This window comes from Manis javanica, chromosome 17 (assembly GCF_040802235.1).
Source record: "Manis javanica isolate MJ-LG chromosome 17, MJ_LKY, whole genome shotgun sequence".
NCBI classification, from domain to species: domain Eukaryota; kingdom Metazoa; phylum Chordata; class Mammalia; order Pholidota; family Manidae; genus Manis; species Manis javanica.
Genome location: NC_133172.1, coordinates 58175296 through 58190867, shown reverse-complemented (window position 1 = coordinate 58190867; position 15572 = coordinate 58175296). Strand labels below are relative to the sequence as shown.

Sequence of the window (15572 nt, the reverse complement as noted above, 5' to 3'; positions counted from 1 at the left end):
TTAGTGGTGGATAGAAAATTTTAAAGAGCAACTTTAAGTAGTACCAGTGGAAGAAGAAACTAATTTCTACAGTGTGTGGGAAGAAAAATCCCCTTAACTTTGTAATTACAGATAAATACACTATGCATCTTTTCCACAATACCCTATGATCTATAGGCTAGGCTACAGTTACAATATTCATAGTTGCTAAAATTTTGTGCAAAAAGTTGGTATAAAAATTATATAATTCAAGGATAACATTATCTTAAGTCTTATATAACTTGCTTATATCCATCCCTGGATTTGGGTCAAAATACTTAATGATCTTTCCATTGGGAATGCCTGGCAGTGGAGAAAAGTCTTTGTTGTATATTGTCAGATGAAGAACAATACTATCTTAATTTTGCAATATACTGTGTTAGCTGGTGCTATTTTTATAACAGTGAAGCGATAGGCTTGCAGGAAAATAAAAACAGTTTAATAATAAAAAAGCCAACATCTTCATAAGAATGTTTTCTGCTTTGTTGTTATGACTCTGCTAGTATTTGTGAAGATGCTAATTTTCACTTATGGAAAACTATTTTTTAAAAGGATATTTAAGCCCTTTGGCTCTGAGCTGACCCTGAGGTGGGCGGTATCATACAGGCGGTGCTGCAGAGACCTGCATCCAGGAAAGCTCTCCCTCTACCTGCCTCTCACCTCTTACCCACGAGCCCCCTAGTCTGTGGACCTCTCAGATCTAATATTGTGGGGTGAGGTGAGAGCAGGCCTAGGGAGGGTGGTTATCGCTGCTTGAGGAGCCACAGTCGCAATCAAGATGACAGAGGTAGAAACAACTGACTCTCAGAAACTGCTACACCCGTTGAATGCACTTTTTGGGACGAGTTGAGATGTCAGCCAAAGGTCTGCTGCTTGAGACTAACTGAATCAGCACATGATAATGGCCACAGAATGATTGTAAGGCTAAGGGACTTTGAAGCAAAAGATCTTAGCCTGACTCAGTTTTTTGAGTTCGACACCGAGACGTTTTCTCTACTTGTCAATTTACTGGACAGTCCTGTCCAAAATGACGTTACAGCCCAAACATCTTGGGTGTGTTGGTCTGAGCTGCTTCTGTTTAGCTGTAAAATCAATAGAAGAGGAAAGCAATGTCCCATTGACAGTTGACTTGATCCAAATAAACCAGTATAGGTTCATGGTTTCAGACTTGATGAAAATAGAGGTTTCCTGGAAAGTCAAAGCTACTACTGCCTTTCAATTTCTGTAACACTGTTACTCATTCAAGAGAACTTGCCATTTGAAAAGAGGAATAGCCTTAATTTTGAAAGACTACAAGTTCATCTTAAGGCATGCCACTGCAGAATCATATTTTCTAATGCAAAGCCTTGTGTACTGATACTATCATTGCTCTGGAGACCCAAGCAAGAAGTGTGTAGAGTTCACAGGAGGAGAATGTCTTCAGACACATTCCAAAATAAATCGCAGAGATTTGACCTTCTGGCAAGAACTCTTGTCCAAGTGTTTAACTGAATATTTGTGAAAGCGTTCCAAATCAAATGTTCAGAAGTTGAAATGGATTGTTTCTGGGTGTACTACTTGGCAATTGAAGCACAGTTACTACAAAATAGCCCACCTTTCAACAATTCCTGAAATGGTCCCTTAACTGGATTATTATGGCAATGAAAAACTCCCCTGAAGCCCTTCTCCACAATCCTGAGCTATTAATTCCATTATAATATAATGGATTTAAGGTGTGAGACCTCAAAACATCACAACTGGAGTAGCATTAATGTTCTCAGGTTTGGGGGAACTGTCTAATATTATCCTTCAGTGGGACTTATGCTAAAATTTTAATTCATTTGTGAAGCATACAAATCAAGGTTCAGAGCATAAGTGTGAGATGCTAATGACAAGCCTGTCAAGATAAACTGTGAATCTTCATTTCTAACATTGATCCAACTTTCTATATTGGGTCAATATGTTATATTTCGATGATACTAAAAATGGTGACCTACTTAAATTTTAAATTTATGAGGCTTATATCAAAACCAACATTTCACAAATGCACTTTTAAGGCTAACAAGTGTTATTATTTTAGGCAGTTAAAGTGGTTTGTTGTCATCCATAAAGCAAGTAATTGACTAACCAGAGATGTGGATTACATTGCTACATAAAAATTACATTTAAATTTGAGAGCATGTTATATGAAGCAAAAAAATGCAGATCTAGTAATCTTGACATATTACTATCTTTAATGTGTTTTCTAGAGAACAAGGAATGTTTGTTTCCATGACAAATTTTTATGCAAAATCTGCCTCAATCTAGTTCTATCAAGAAAATTTGTTGTATTAGTAACTCAAATCAACATCACTCCAAAAACTTAACACACCAGAAGTATTTACTAAGGACTGCTTGTATAATACTGCCACTGTTTCTAAATTTGAGTTTTGTTCAAAAGGAAGAGAATATACTTCCAACTAATTGCCCCTACTATGCCAAAAGGAAAATCTTAAGTGGCATCTTCATAATTATGAGGTTGCTAAGATAGTGTTCAGGATTTTCTAAGTCAGCCAGTCAGTGTAAGGAGATCTACAATGTTACAAGTGTTGTAAATAGTTACTCAGTGCAGTGTGCAGCCCAAATTCATCCAGGATGGCCGTACCCAATTTTGACACCATGTTATGGGTAAATAACTGGAAAGTAAACTAAAGAACCACAGTATAACACTTTTGTAAATTGTGTTCTGTGGATAACTTTTCAGTTTTCCCAAAGGATATTATGTTCCAATATTTTTAATATTTCAGTGTTAATTTTGAGTTGGCAGAGGTAAACTAACCAACTACCATTAAGTTTTGCTACTAAGGGATATACCTTTTAATAAAGTTATTGAAATGCACAAAAAAAGGGTCACAGATCTGGTTTTTCATAAGCAGAGATCTAATTGCCTGATAGCATTAAGCATCTTTTTAGGGTCATCTTTAATAAAATCAAAAGAAATCACCTTTTCTCTCATGTTAAGTCAGAAAAGAGGAAAAACAAGGAAAGGTGTAAGTACCACACTCAGGTTTCCACTTCATTAATGGGAGAAGTCAACAATGAAATTATGAGCTCAGACACTAACAAATAGTGAATATTCTTTTCAGCTTAAGCATATTTACAGTGCCAAGTGCTATTTTTAAATGGCTAATACAGCATATTCTCTAATAAAGCCAGCTGTGGTATGCTGATAGGGAGGATATTGTATATACACATATTAACTATAAATATATATATGTACACACACACACAGAGCAAGAGTAAATGCTTGCCCCTATCATTTTCCCAGTTACTACAAGAAAAGGGATGTATTCAGCCACTATCACAATAGTGAATAAACAGCAGATATGAGAACCTAGAGATAGTAGGTAAATAAATAACATACAAATCATTCCTACTCAGAAGAAACCATTCTTTCCAAGACTGTCAATGGCCATGTCACTGCTGAGCAATTTCCACTCTCACCAAGAAAATATCAGGTATTCTAGATGATAATCTCCCTGTTTGCATAGTTATTAATTAGGTTAATCAGACTATCTGCTTTGGAAATACGGATGTAAATACATACATTACTCTTGTTTAAAAAATATTCTCGTATCTTTTGATCTCCACAGCAATAGCAAGAGCTAGGTAGGGCATATCCATAACTACCATTATTTCACACGTAAGGTGATGGTAAGGAAAAAGGTGTTGAGCTGATTGATCATGGTTAGGGTGTTCACATTTCTTGATTCACTCTTAATAAGTTCCTCAGCAATCAGTTCCGTAGCAAATATAACTATAAAAATACTTAAAATGACGATCTTACTTGAGGAGGTGGTGAATGCTCTAAAGGTCGGAATCAGAAATGGCCACTCCAGAGTGAAAGCACATCAGTGACTGGGAGGCAGGAAAAAGACGGCGGTGTGAGAAGTGAGGCAGAAACCTCTCCAAATCATTTAAAAGCAGATACAACTAACTGAAAAAGCGACCCGAGGACTGCAGAACAGACTGCCTACATCTGGGGAAAAGAGAAGACCTCACAGAAAAGGGTAAAGTAGCAAAGCTGTGATCCAGTGGGATGCAAGCCCGCCCTCAACCCCAGCAGGCAGGCAGGAAGAAGAAAAACAGCGGGGAGGGAGTAGAAGCCCAGGACTGCTGAACACCTAGCCCTGGATATCTGCTATGGGAGCATGAACCCACGTTACATGGTGCTTTGGAGATTAGTGGGGTTCGAAAGCAAAGATGGACAGAATATTCAGAGAGACTGAGATGCCAGCCACTTGTGGAGAACAGGAACACAACTGCCCCCCTGGGACAATAGAAAAGTGGGGCAGTTTGAAAGACCTCCCAGCAGTGAGAGGGGTACTAAAGGGGCAAAGATTACACAGAGCTTGCTGCTCAGGAGAAAGGGCATGTAGACAAAACCTTCCCAGCATGCTCATATCAGCAGGTTGGGAACTCACAGGGGTTTCTGGCGCTCCATCCACCTGGCTGGCAATGCAGCCCCAAGGCCCTCCAATGCAGTACGCAGCCTGACGCTCCTTCCTTCTGAAACACACTGGGCACACCTGCTGACCCCGCCATCGTGCCAGGCCAGCCAGAGAGTGGCCCTGCCTATGATAGCACAGAGGCTCCTCTCTGTGTGCTCAGCCCACTGGACCTGGCAATGGAGGCAGAAAGAAACTCTCCTCCCAGCAGGTGCCAGTTCCACTTGCCTGCTACCCCTACATTGCTGCAAGTGCTTGACAGCTCCAGAGAGTAGAGCTTCTGGGCACTAGAGGGTGCCACCTACACAGAGTTATTTCCATAGGAAACACAAAAAATAAAATGGCAAAATAATTTGGTCCAAACAAAATTGCAGGAAAAAACTGCAGGAGAAAGATGGCTCAGTGAAACTGAAATCACCAATCTTCTTGAAACTTGAAAAATAAAGGAGCTGAAATGAAACGTAACAGAGGGATTTAAAAGATTAGATGAGGTAGAGGAGATGGTAAATGAAATTAGAGAACAGCAAAACAAGCTGAGGCACAGAGAGTAAAAGGATCTCTAGGAATGAAAGAATGTAATGGTGCAACCAATCCAAACAACAATATTCACATGATAAGGATACCAGAAGAAGAGAGAAAAAGGGATAGAAAGGCTCTGAAGAAATAATTGCTGGAAACTTCCCCAGTCTTGGGAAGGAAGTAGTCTCTGAGGTCACGGAAGTGCAGAGATTTCCCAACACTAGTAACTCTAGGAATACAACACCAAGACGTATAACAATTAAAATGGCAAAGATCAAGGATAAGGAGACAGTACTGAATACAACCAGAGAGAGAAAAAAAGGTCAACTTATAAAGGAAACCCCATCTGGCTATGAGCACACTTCTCAGCAGAAACCTTACAGGCCAGAAGGGCGTGACATGATATATTTACTGCAGTGAAGCAGAAGGGGCTCCAACCAAGAATACCCAGCAAGATTATCATTTAAATTTGAAGCAGGGATTAAACAATTTCCAGATAAGCAAAAGTTGAGGAAATTCACCACCCACAAACCATCTCTACAGTGTATCTTAAAGGGACTGCTCTAGATAGAAGTGTTCATTAAGGCTAAATAGCTGTCACCAGAGAAAATAATAATAGCTGCCACCACAGTAAAGGAAGTAGACCAATTAATTACTGAGAAACACAAAATTAAATCAACTACCCCCAAATTTAGTCAAGGGATACACAAAGAGTACAGAATATGATACCTAATATATAAAGAGTGGAAGAAGGGGATAAAAAGAAAACCTTCAGATTGTGTTTGAAATTAAGCAAGTTAAGATAGACTGTCAGGTAGTAAGGAAGCTGCCCTTGAACCTTTGGTAACCACAAATCTACAGACTGCAATGGCAATAAGTACATATCTATCAATAATCACCCTAAATGTAAATGAACTGAGTGCACCAATCAAAAGACACAGAGTGGCATAATGGATGAAAAAATAAGATCTACCTATATGCTTTCTACAAGAGATTCACTTTAAACACAAAGACATACACAGACTAAAACTGAAGGGATGGAAAAAGATTTCATTCAAATAATAAGGAGAAAAAAGCAGGAGTACCAGTACTTATATCAGATAAAATAGATTTCAAAACAAAGTAAGAAGAGACAAAGAAGGACATTACAGAATGATAAAGGGGTCAGTCCAACAAGAGGATATAACCATTATAAATATCTATTCACCCAATACAGGAGCACCTAAATATGTGAAACAAAAACTAATAGAATTAAAGTAGGAAATAGAATGCAATGCATTCATTCTAGGAGGCTTCAACACACCACTCAGTCCAAAACAGATCAACTAGACAAAAAATGAGACAGAGGCACTGAACAATGCATTAGAATAGATGGGTCTAACAGACATCTACAGAACACTCCACCCAAAAGCAGCAGGATATACATTCTTCTCAAGTGCACACAGCACATTTTCCAGAACAGATCACATATTAGGCCACAAAAAGAGCCTCAGTAAAATCAGAAGACAAATTGTACCAACCAGCTTCTAAGAACACAAAGGTATGAAACTAGAAATAAATTATGCAAAGAAAACAAAAAAGCCCACAACACATGGAGGCTTAATAACATGCTCCTAAATAATCAATGACCAAATAAAAACAGAGATCGAGCAATATGTGGAGACAAATGGAAACAACTCAACAACCCAAAACCTTTGGGATGCAGCAAAGGCAGTTCTAAGAGGGAAAAATATTGCAATACAGGCTTACATCCAGAAAAAAAAACAATCCCAAATGAACAGTCTAGATTCAGAAGTAATGAAACTAGGAAAAGAAGAACAAATGAGGCCCAAAGTCAGTAGGAGGAGGGGCATAATAAAGATTACAGCAGAAATAAATAAAATTGAAAAGAATTAAACAATAGAAAGAATCAATGAAAGCAGGAGCTGGTTCTTTGAGAAAATAAACAAAATAGATAAACCCCCAGGCAGGCTTATCAAGAAAAAAAGAGAGTGTACACACATAAACAACATCAGAAATGAGAAAGGAAAAATCACTACAGGCACCACGGAAATACAAAGAATTATTAGAGAATACTATGAAAAATTACATGTTAACAAATTGAATAACCTAGAAGAAATGGACAACTTTCTAGAATACAACCTTCCAAGACTGACCCAGTCAGAAAATCTGATGGAAGAAACAGAAAATCTGAACAGACCAATTGACAGCAATGAAATTGAACTGATAATCAAAAAACTACCTAAGAACAAAACCCCTGGACTAGATGGCTTACCTGCTGAATTTTATCAAACATTTAGAGAAGACCTAATACCCATCATCCTTAGTTTGCCAAAAAGTAGAAGAGGAGGGAATACTATGAGGCCAGCATCACTTTAATACCAAAACCAGACAAACACACACACAAAAAATTACAGACCAATATCCCTGATGAACAAAGATGCAGAAATACTCAACAAAATATTAGGAAACTGAATTCAAAAATACATAAAAAAAGATCATGACTAAGTGGGATTTATTCCAGGGATGCAAGGATGGTACAATATTCAAAAATCAATCAACACCATATGCCACATCAACCAAAAGGACAAAAATCACATGATCACTTCAATACATACTGAAAAAGCATTTGACAAAATTCAACATCCATTCATGATAAAAAATCTCAATAAAATGGGTATAGATGGTACATACCTCAACACAATAAAGCCCATATACAACAAATCCACAGCTAACATCATACCTCAGCGAAAAGCTGAAAGCTTTTCCTCTAAGATCAGGAACAAGACAAGGATGCCCACTCTCACCACTTTAATTCAGTATAGTACTGGAGGTCCTAGCCATGGCACTCAGACAATACAAAAAAATAAAATGCATCCAGACTGGTAAGAAAGAAGTTAAACTGTCACTGTTTGCAGATGACATGATGTTGTAGATAAAAAACCTTAAAGAATCCATCAAAAAACTACCAGAGGCAGAGAGAACCAAGATGGCGGCGTGAGTACAGTAGCTAAAATCTCCTCCCAAAACCATGTATATTTTTGAAAATACAACAAATACAACTAATCCTAAAAGACCAGAAGACACAGGACAACAGCCAGACTACATCCACACCCATGAGAACCCAGCGCCTTGCGAAGGGGGTAAGATACAAACCACGGCCCGGTGGGACCCAAGCACCTCTCACTCCAGCTCCCGGCGGGAGGAGAGGAGTCAGAGAGGGGAGGGAGAGGGAGACCAGGACTGCTAATCACCTAGCCCTAGCCATCCGCACCCAGGCATGGGGTGCTGGATACTAGAGAAACAGGATAGTAAGACCTGTGAGCAGGTCCCTGCAGGCGGTGCACCCAGGACAGAGAAAAGCGAGTGCTTTTTGAAAGTCTTAAAGGGACAGGGGCCCCACAGCTGGATGGAAGCACCCTGGGACACTTAGCCCAGCAGCTGCGAATCCTGGGGAACTCTGGGTGCCCGAACTCCCACAGCGCAGCTCGGAGGTCCCTCACCATGATAAACAGCCTCCCACCTGTTCCCCATCCGACGCGGCTCCACCATATTGGAACAGCAGCCTGAAGCAGGCCACGCCCACAGCAACTGCAGAACTAAATAAACTTCATAGCGGCTGGGCAAGATCAGAAGCCCCATCTGCACACAGCTGCCCAGCACAAGCCGCTAGAGGCCGCTGCTCCCCCAGGAGAGGAAGGCCATAAACTGGCAAGAAGGGGCTTTCTCTTACCCAACACATGTGCCAGCTCCCCACAAATATATCTATCACCATGAAAAGGCAGAATAAATTGATACAGACCAAGATCACAGAGGCAAACCCTGAGAAGGAGATAGACCTAACCAGTCTTCCTGAAAAATAATTAAAAATAAAGCTCATAACCATGCTGATGGAGCTGCAGAGAAATATGCAAGAGCTAAGGGATGAACTCCGGAGGGAGATTACAGATGTCCAGAGGGAGATTACAGATGTCCGGAGGGAGATTACAGAAGTGAAACAATCTCTGGAAGGATTTATAAACAGAATGGATAAGATGCAAGAGGCCATTGATGGAATAGAAACCAGAGAACAGGAACGCATAGAAGCTGACGCAGAGATAAAAGGATCTCCAGGAATGAAACAATATTAAGAGAACTGTGTGACCAATCCAAAAGGAACAATATCTGCATTATAGGGGTACCAGAAGAAGAAGAGAGAGAGAAAGGGATAGAAAGAGTATTTGAAGAAATAATTGCTGAAAACTTCCCCAAACTGGGGGAGGAAATAATCGATCAGATCATGGAAGTGTACAGAACTCCCAACAGAAAGGACCCAAGGAGGACAACATCAAGACACATAATAATTAAAATGGCAAAGATCAAGGACAAGGACAGAGTTTTAAAGGCAGCTAGAGAGAGGAAAAAGGTCACCTACAAAGGAAAACCCATCAGGCTATCATCAGACTTCTCAACAGAAACCTTACAGGCCAGACGAGAATGGCATGATATATTTAATGCAATGAAAGAGAAGGGCCTTGAACCAAGAATACTGTATCCAGCATGACTATCTTTTAAATATGAAGGAGGGATTAAATAATTCCCAGACAAGCAAAAGTTGAGGGAATTTGTCTCCCACAAACCACCTCTACAGGGTATTTCAGAGGGACTGCTCTAGATGGGAGCATTTCTAAGACTAAATAGATGTCACCAGAGAAAATAAAATCACAGCAAAGAATGCAGACCAACCAAATACTAACTAAAGGCAAGAAATAAAATTAACTACCCACAAAAGCAGTTAAAGGAAGCACAAAAGAGCACAGAATAAAACAACCAACATATAAAGAATGGAGGAGGAGGAATAAGAAGGGAGAAAAATAAAGAATGACCAGACAGTGTTTAAAATAGCTCAATAAATGAGTTAAGTTAGACAGTAAGATACTAAAGAAGCTAACCTTGAACCTTTGGAAACCATGAATCTAAAGCCTGCAATGGCAATAAGTATGTATCTTTCAATAATCACCCTAAATGTAAATGGACTGAATGCACCAATCAAAAGACACAGAATAATAGAATGGATAAAAAAGCAAGACCCATCTCTATGCTGCTTACAAGAGACTCACCTCAAAAAACCAAAGACTATAGGAACAAAGAAAGACTGAAGGAACAAAACAGCAGCAGAATCATAAAACCTAAGAATGAACTAACAGTTACCAAAGGGAAAGGGACTGGGGAGAAAGGGAGGGAAGGGAGGGATAAGGGTGGGGAAAAAGAAAGGGGACATTATGATTAGCATGTATAATATGGGGGGCATGGGGAGGGCTGTGCAACACAGAGAAGACAAGTAGTGATTCTACAGCATCTTACTACACTGATGGACAGTACTGTAATGGGGTTTGTGTGGGGGGATTTGGTGAAGGGGGGACCCTAGTAAACATAATATTCTTCATGTAATTGTAGATTAATGACAAAAAAATAAATAAACAAATAAATAAGAAAGAAAAACTACTAGAATAACTGAATTCAGTAAAGTTGCAGGATACAAAATTAATACACAGAAATCTGCGGCATTCCTATATACTAACAACCAACTAGCAGAAAGAGAAACCAGGAAAACAACTCCATTTACAATTGCAAGAATAAACTACGTAGGAATAAACCTAAGGAGGTGAAAGACTTATACCCTGAAAACTACAAGACACTCATGAGAGAAATTAAAGAAGACACCAATAAATGAAAATCTGTCCTGTGCTCATGGATGGAAGAATTAATATTGTCAAAATGGCCATCCTGCCTGAAGCAATCTACAGATTTAATGCAATCCCTATCAAAATATCAACAGCCTTCTTCAATGAACTAGAATAGTTCTAAAATTTATTTGGAACCATGAAATACCCTGAATAGCCAAAGCAATCCTGAGAAGGAAGAACAAAGCTGGGAGGATTATGCTCTCTAACTTCAAGCTCTACTACAAAGCCACAGTAATCAAAACAACTTGGTAGTGGCACAAGTACAGACCCATAGATCAATGGAACAGAATAGAGAGCCCAGATATACACCCACACATACAGGGCCAATTAATGTATGATAAAGGAGTCATGGATATACAATGGAGAAATGACAGCCTGTTCAACAAATAGTGTTGGCAAAACTGGACAGCTACATGTAAGGGAATGAAACCAGATTATTGTCTAACTCCATAAACAAAAGTAAACTCAAAATGGATTGAAGAACTGAATGTGTATCATGAAACCATAAAACTCCTAGGAAAAAAATCTCTTGAATATAAGCATGAGCAACTTTTTCCTGAACACATCTCCTCAGGCAAAGGAAACAAAATAAAAAATGAACAAATGGGACTACATAAAACTAAAATTCTTCTGTACAGTAAAGGACACTATCAGCAGAACAAAAAGGCATCCTATAGTATGGAAGAATACATTAATAAATGACTATTCTGATGAGGTATTAATATCTCAAATATATAAAGGATTCATATACCTCAACATCCAGAAAATAACCTGGTCAAAAAATGGGCGGAGGACCTAGACAGACACTTCTCCAAAGAAGAAATACAAATGGCCAACAGGCTCATGAAAAGATGCCCAAATCACTAGTCATCAGGGAAATGCAAATTAAACCACAATGAAATATCACCTCATATCAGTTAGAATGGCCACTATCCAAAAGATGGGAAACAACAAATGCTGGTAAGGAGGTGGAGAAATGGGAACCTTCCTACACTATTGGTGGGAATGGAAACTAGTTCAACCATTGTGGAAAGCAATATGGAAGTTCCTCAGAAAACTAAAACTAGAAATACCATTTGACCCAGTAATTCCACTCCTAGGAATTTATCTGAAGAAAACAAGATCCCTGATTCAAAAAGACATAATGCACCCCTATGTAATAACAGCACTATTTACAATAGCTAAGATATGGAAGCAACCAAAGTGTCCATCAACAGATGAATGGATAAAGAAGATGTGGTACATATACACAATGAAATAATATTCAGCTACAAAAAGAAAAGAAATCCCACCATTTGCAACAACATGGTTGAAGCTAGAAGGTATTGTGCTCAGTGAAATAAGCCAGGTGGAAGACAGTACTAAATGATTTCACTCATTTGTGGAGTACAACAACAAAGCAAAATCAAGGAACAAAATAGCAGCGGACTCAGGGCCTCCAAGAAGGGACTAACAGTTACCAAAGGGAAAGGCTTGAGAAGGGTGGGTGGGGAGGGAGGAAGAAGGGGATTAAGGGGTATTATAATTAGCAATCACCATATAGGTAGACCATGGGGAAGGTAGTACAGCAGAGAAGACAAGTAATGACTCTATAGCATCTTAGTACACTGACAGATAGTGACTGCAATGGTGGGGTGGGTGAGGATTGATAATATGGGTTAATGTTGAAACCACAATGTTGTTCATGTGAAACCTTCATAAAATTGTGTATCGATGATACTTCAATTAAAAAAATATATTTCAGAAAAAAACTACATCAGTGACTGTAGTCTGAAAGAGAGGGGCAGTTTTTGATTCTACCCTTCCTCAAATATAAACACACACTTTCTCTGTTACACCTCCTTGAGTTTTTTCAAAAAGCAGAACATTAAGACAACTTGCTCTTTCACTATTTAGAATGTAGAGCCAATTTAGCCCTCATTTCTATTATAGTGCTGCCAAAAATAACATGCTGAATGGCCTTCCAAATGCACTAAATCAACAGAATTTCTCTGCCCTCACATTCCTTTTGAATGGTTTTGATCTTATCAGTGCAGCTTAATAAACGTTTCAAATAATGCTTTATAATAATTAATATTCAAGAAATGGAACAGATTACCCTGGAGGTGTTAAAAATTTTTTTATATCACCTCAAAACTTTTTGTGTCAGGTCCCCAGGTTTAAGGAAGTTGACAGCATGAAGTTTTGATAAACCACTAGAGGGCTCTCTGCATGGGTATGCTAGCATGCAAAGGCAGGATTTTCAATAAACTCTCAGCAAATCAGAAATTCTGAATTTTTCTGAATTTCCACAATTTGTGGGAGCTGCTAAAATGCTAGAGAATCAACCACCTTCAGTTTAAAAAATTATGCTAACTGTAACTGTGCCCTCTGCTCAACAATCAACTGCATTCTTTACAGACCTAATCACACATCTATGCCTTCCTCAGAGAGGGCCCTCAGTTTACAGAGATTACATTCTTTGTCTACAACATGGCTTGACTACTGAACACCTACCCCCATCAGCATTTTATCTTTCCTTTTTTTTCTTCTTTTTAAATAGACTTTTTTAAAGGGCAGATTTAGGCTCACAACAAAACTGACCAGAAAGTAAAGAGTTTTCATAATACCTCCTGCCCCATCACATCATCCTCTGTCTTTGAAACATCCCTTCACCAACTCTGGGATCTTACTCTATTAGAGCTTCTAATATCTTGATTCAGTCTCTATATTGGCTTTTTAAAACCATGACTAGCCAAACACTTGTCCTTTAACGTTTCCACTCAGTCATGCTATCAGGCTGCTTCCTGCTAAGCCTCAACAGTGATTACTAGCCCATTGCAAAAGGATACACAGACATAATTAGTGTGAAGGAAAATAGTTACTAGATCTTCCAGCTTCCACACATACTTACCAGCATGTGCTTTCAGTCAAGAAGTTTAATAGTCCTTTAGTAAATCTTAGGTAAGACTTCTACCATACTTCCCAGAAACAGAAAGTAGTTTTAATAATGGGTAACAAATCCGTTTGCTAACCAGGTAGTTTCAAATTTTTGTTTTCAATAGAACTGAAGGAGGACCTAAATAAACTGCTGGCTAATAATCCATCAAAAATTTTTGTTGTTGGTGATCACGTGATTTCTGGTGCGGAGAGTAGTTAAAGACTGCTATAACAAAACACCTTTCATACACATCTTTGCATGAACAAGTATCTTCAGCTTCCATGAAAAAATTGCGGCTGAACCGGTCTCATTCTAGCAATATGTATGTATTCTTAGACACAAGAATTGGAAGTAGAGATGCAGTCCCATCCATATTTGTTCTGATTTTGTTTAATCTTTATCAACACATGTAATATATTCCTATTGTCTGCCAACTGAATAGATATGTAAGTAATTCTCAATCTGGAAAAAAATTAACCGATTTCCTTAGGGTTTTATGAAAAACTTAAATTTCACTTCCAAATTACATAATTTTTAACAGAAAAATGGACTATTCAATAAGTCTTTGACCATAAATATACGTTAGAATAAAATCCTGGGAAGGAAGTAGAATTAATGTACAATTATGAATTTGGGAGAAAAAGCAGAAGAAAATTTCCTTATTCATATATTTTAATAGGTATCAAATTGCCTTTAAATTTATATTTCAATACTTTTTGATGAGTCACATTTTTAAATATCAACATTTATTATATTGTGGATGTTACGTCCTTCGCTATTTAAATTGACGATCTAAGTTTTATGTTCTGACAAAAAAGGGTGATGTTTTGTACAATTAATTCTGTAAGTATGCAAGTGTATCATTACTTTCAGACTGAAATACAACACCATCCAAATATGCAGACTTTCCAGACTTCCTGATTCTGTTCTATAAAAAAGAAGTAATACATTGTCCAAACGCCTTTTATCACCGGTGCTGGTTAAGATGTACATTCTAATTATTTTATACAGCAGCAACACTCGTTTTTAAAACCAGAAAGCAGGCAGTGTTGGAAATCAGACCTTAGGTTCTGGCTCTACCACTTCGGGCCTGACCTCGGGCACAGGTTCCCAGCCCCGGCTGCCTCTCCAGGGACTCAAAAGTACGGGGACCAAAGGTGGGGAGGGAGGAGCGCTGGCCTTGCATTCTCGTTCCTCGGTTGATTTATGGATGAGATGCTACTCTTCTTCAGTAACATGAAAGATCCCAACGCCCACTTCGCAGGTACTGCACAGGCCGGAAGTGCGAGAGCTGGTACTGCCAACGGGATCGCACCAGTGCTGCCCGGGCAAGGACGCCCTGGAAGTTAAAGCCAACGAGAGCCCACTATGACGTCTGGCCTGCATCACCCTGTCACAGTCGTTCTCATGGGACAGGGGCGACTTGCGGACAGCTGGCAATGGGGACGTTTCCGGTTATCTGGCATCTAGTGGGTGGAGGCCAGGGATGCTGCTAACCAACAGCCCTCCAACGCGCAGGACGGCCCCTCACAACATCCCGCCCTGGGTCTCCGAGGGAAGCCGGCCTCACAGGCCCCAGCTTTCTAACTCCGGCGAGCGGCCGGCCCCTCCGGCCAGTTCCCCGCCCGCGCTTCGGGCTACACCTTACCTCACAACCCAGCCTCCTGCGCTCACAGCTCTCCGGCGACGCCTGGAGCGCGGACGGACGAAACGCGGCGCGCAGAGCCTGTCGGGAGCACGCGCCACAGCCGTCCGCACGAGTCGCCTCCCGCGCTCAGCTTTGTTGCGCGAGGCGGGCCCTGCGTCACTTCCGCCACGAATCTCGTCCCCCGCTCCGCCCCCGCGAGTCTGTAACCAAGGGCAACTGTCGCCCTAGCCCTCCGGTCGGGACTGAGCTGTCCCGGGGCCTTACACCCGCTAGCG

The 15572-nt window shown here is 39.8% G+C and overlaps 1 pseudogene; it reads left to right on the top strand.

Annotated features, from left to right (window-relative positions):
* The first annotated feature begins 155 nt into the window (after positions 1-155).
* Positions 156-8280, top strand: LOC140846943 (cyclin-G1 pseudogene; annotated as a pseudogene).
* The last annotated feature ends 7292 nt before the right edge of the window (positions 8281-15572 follow it).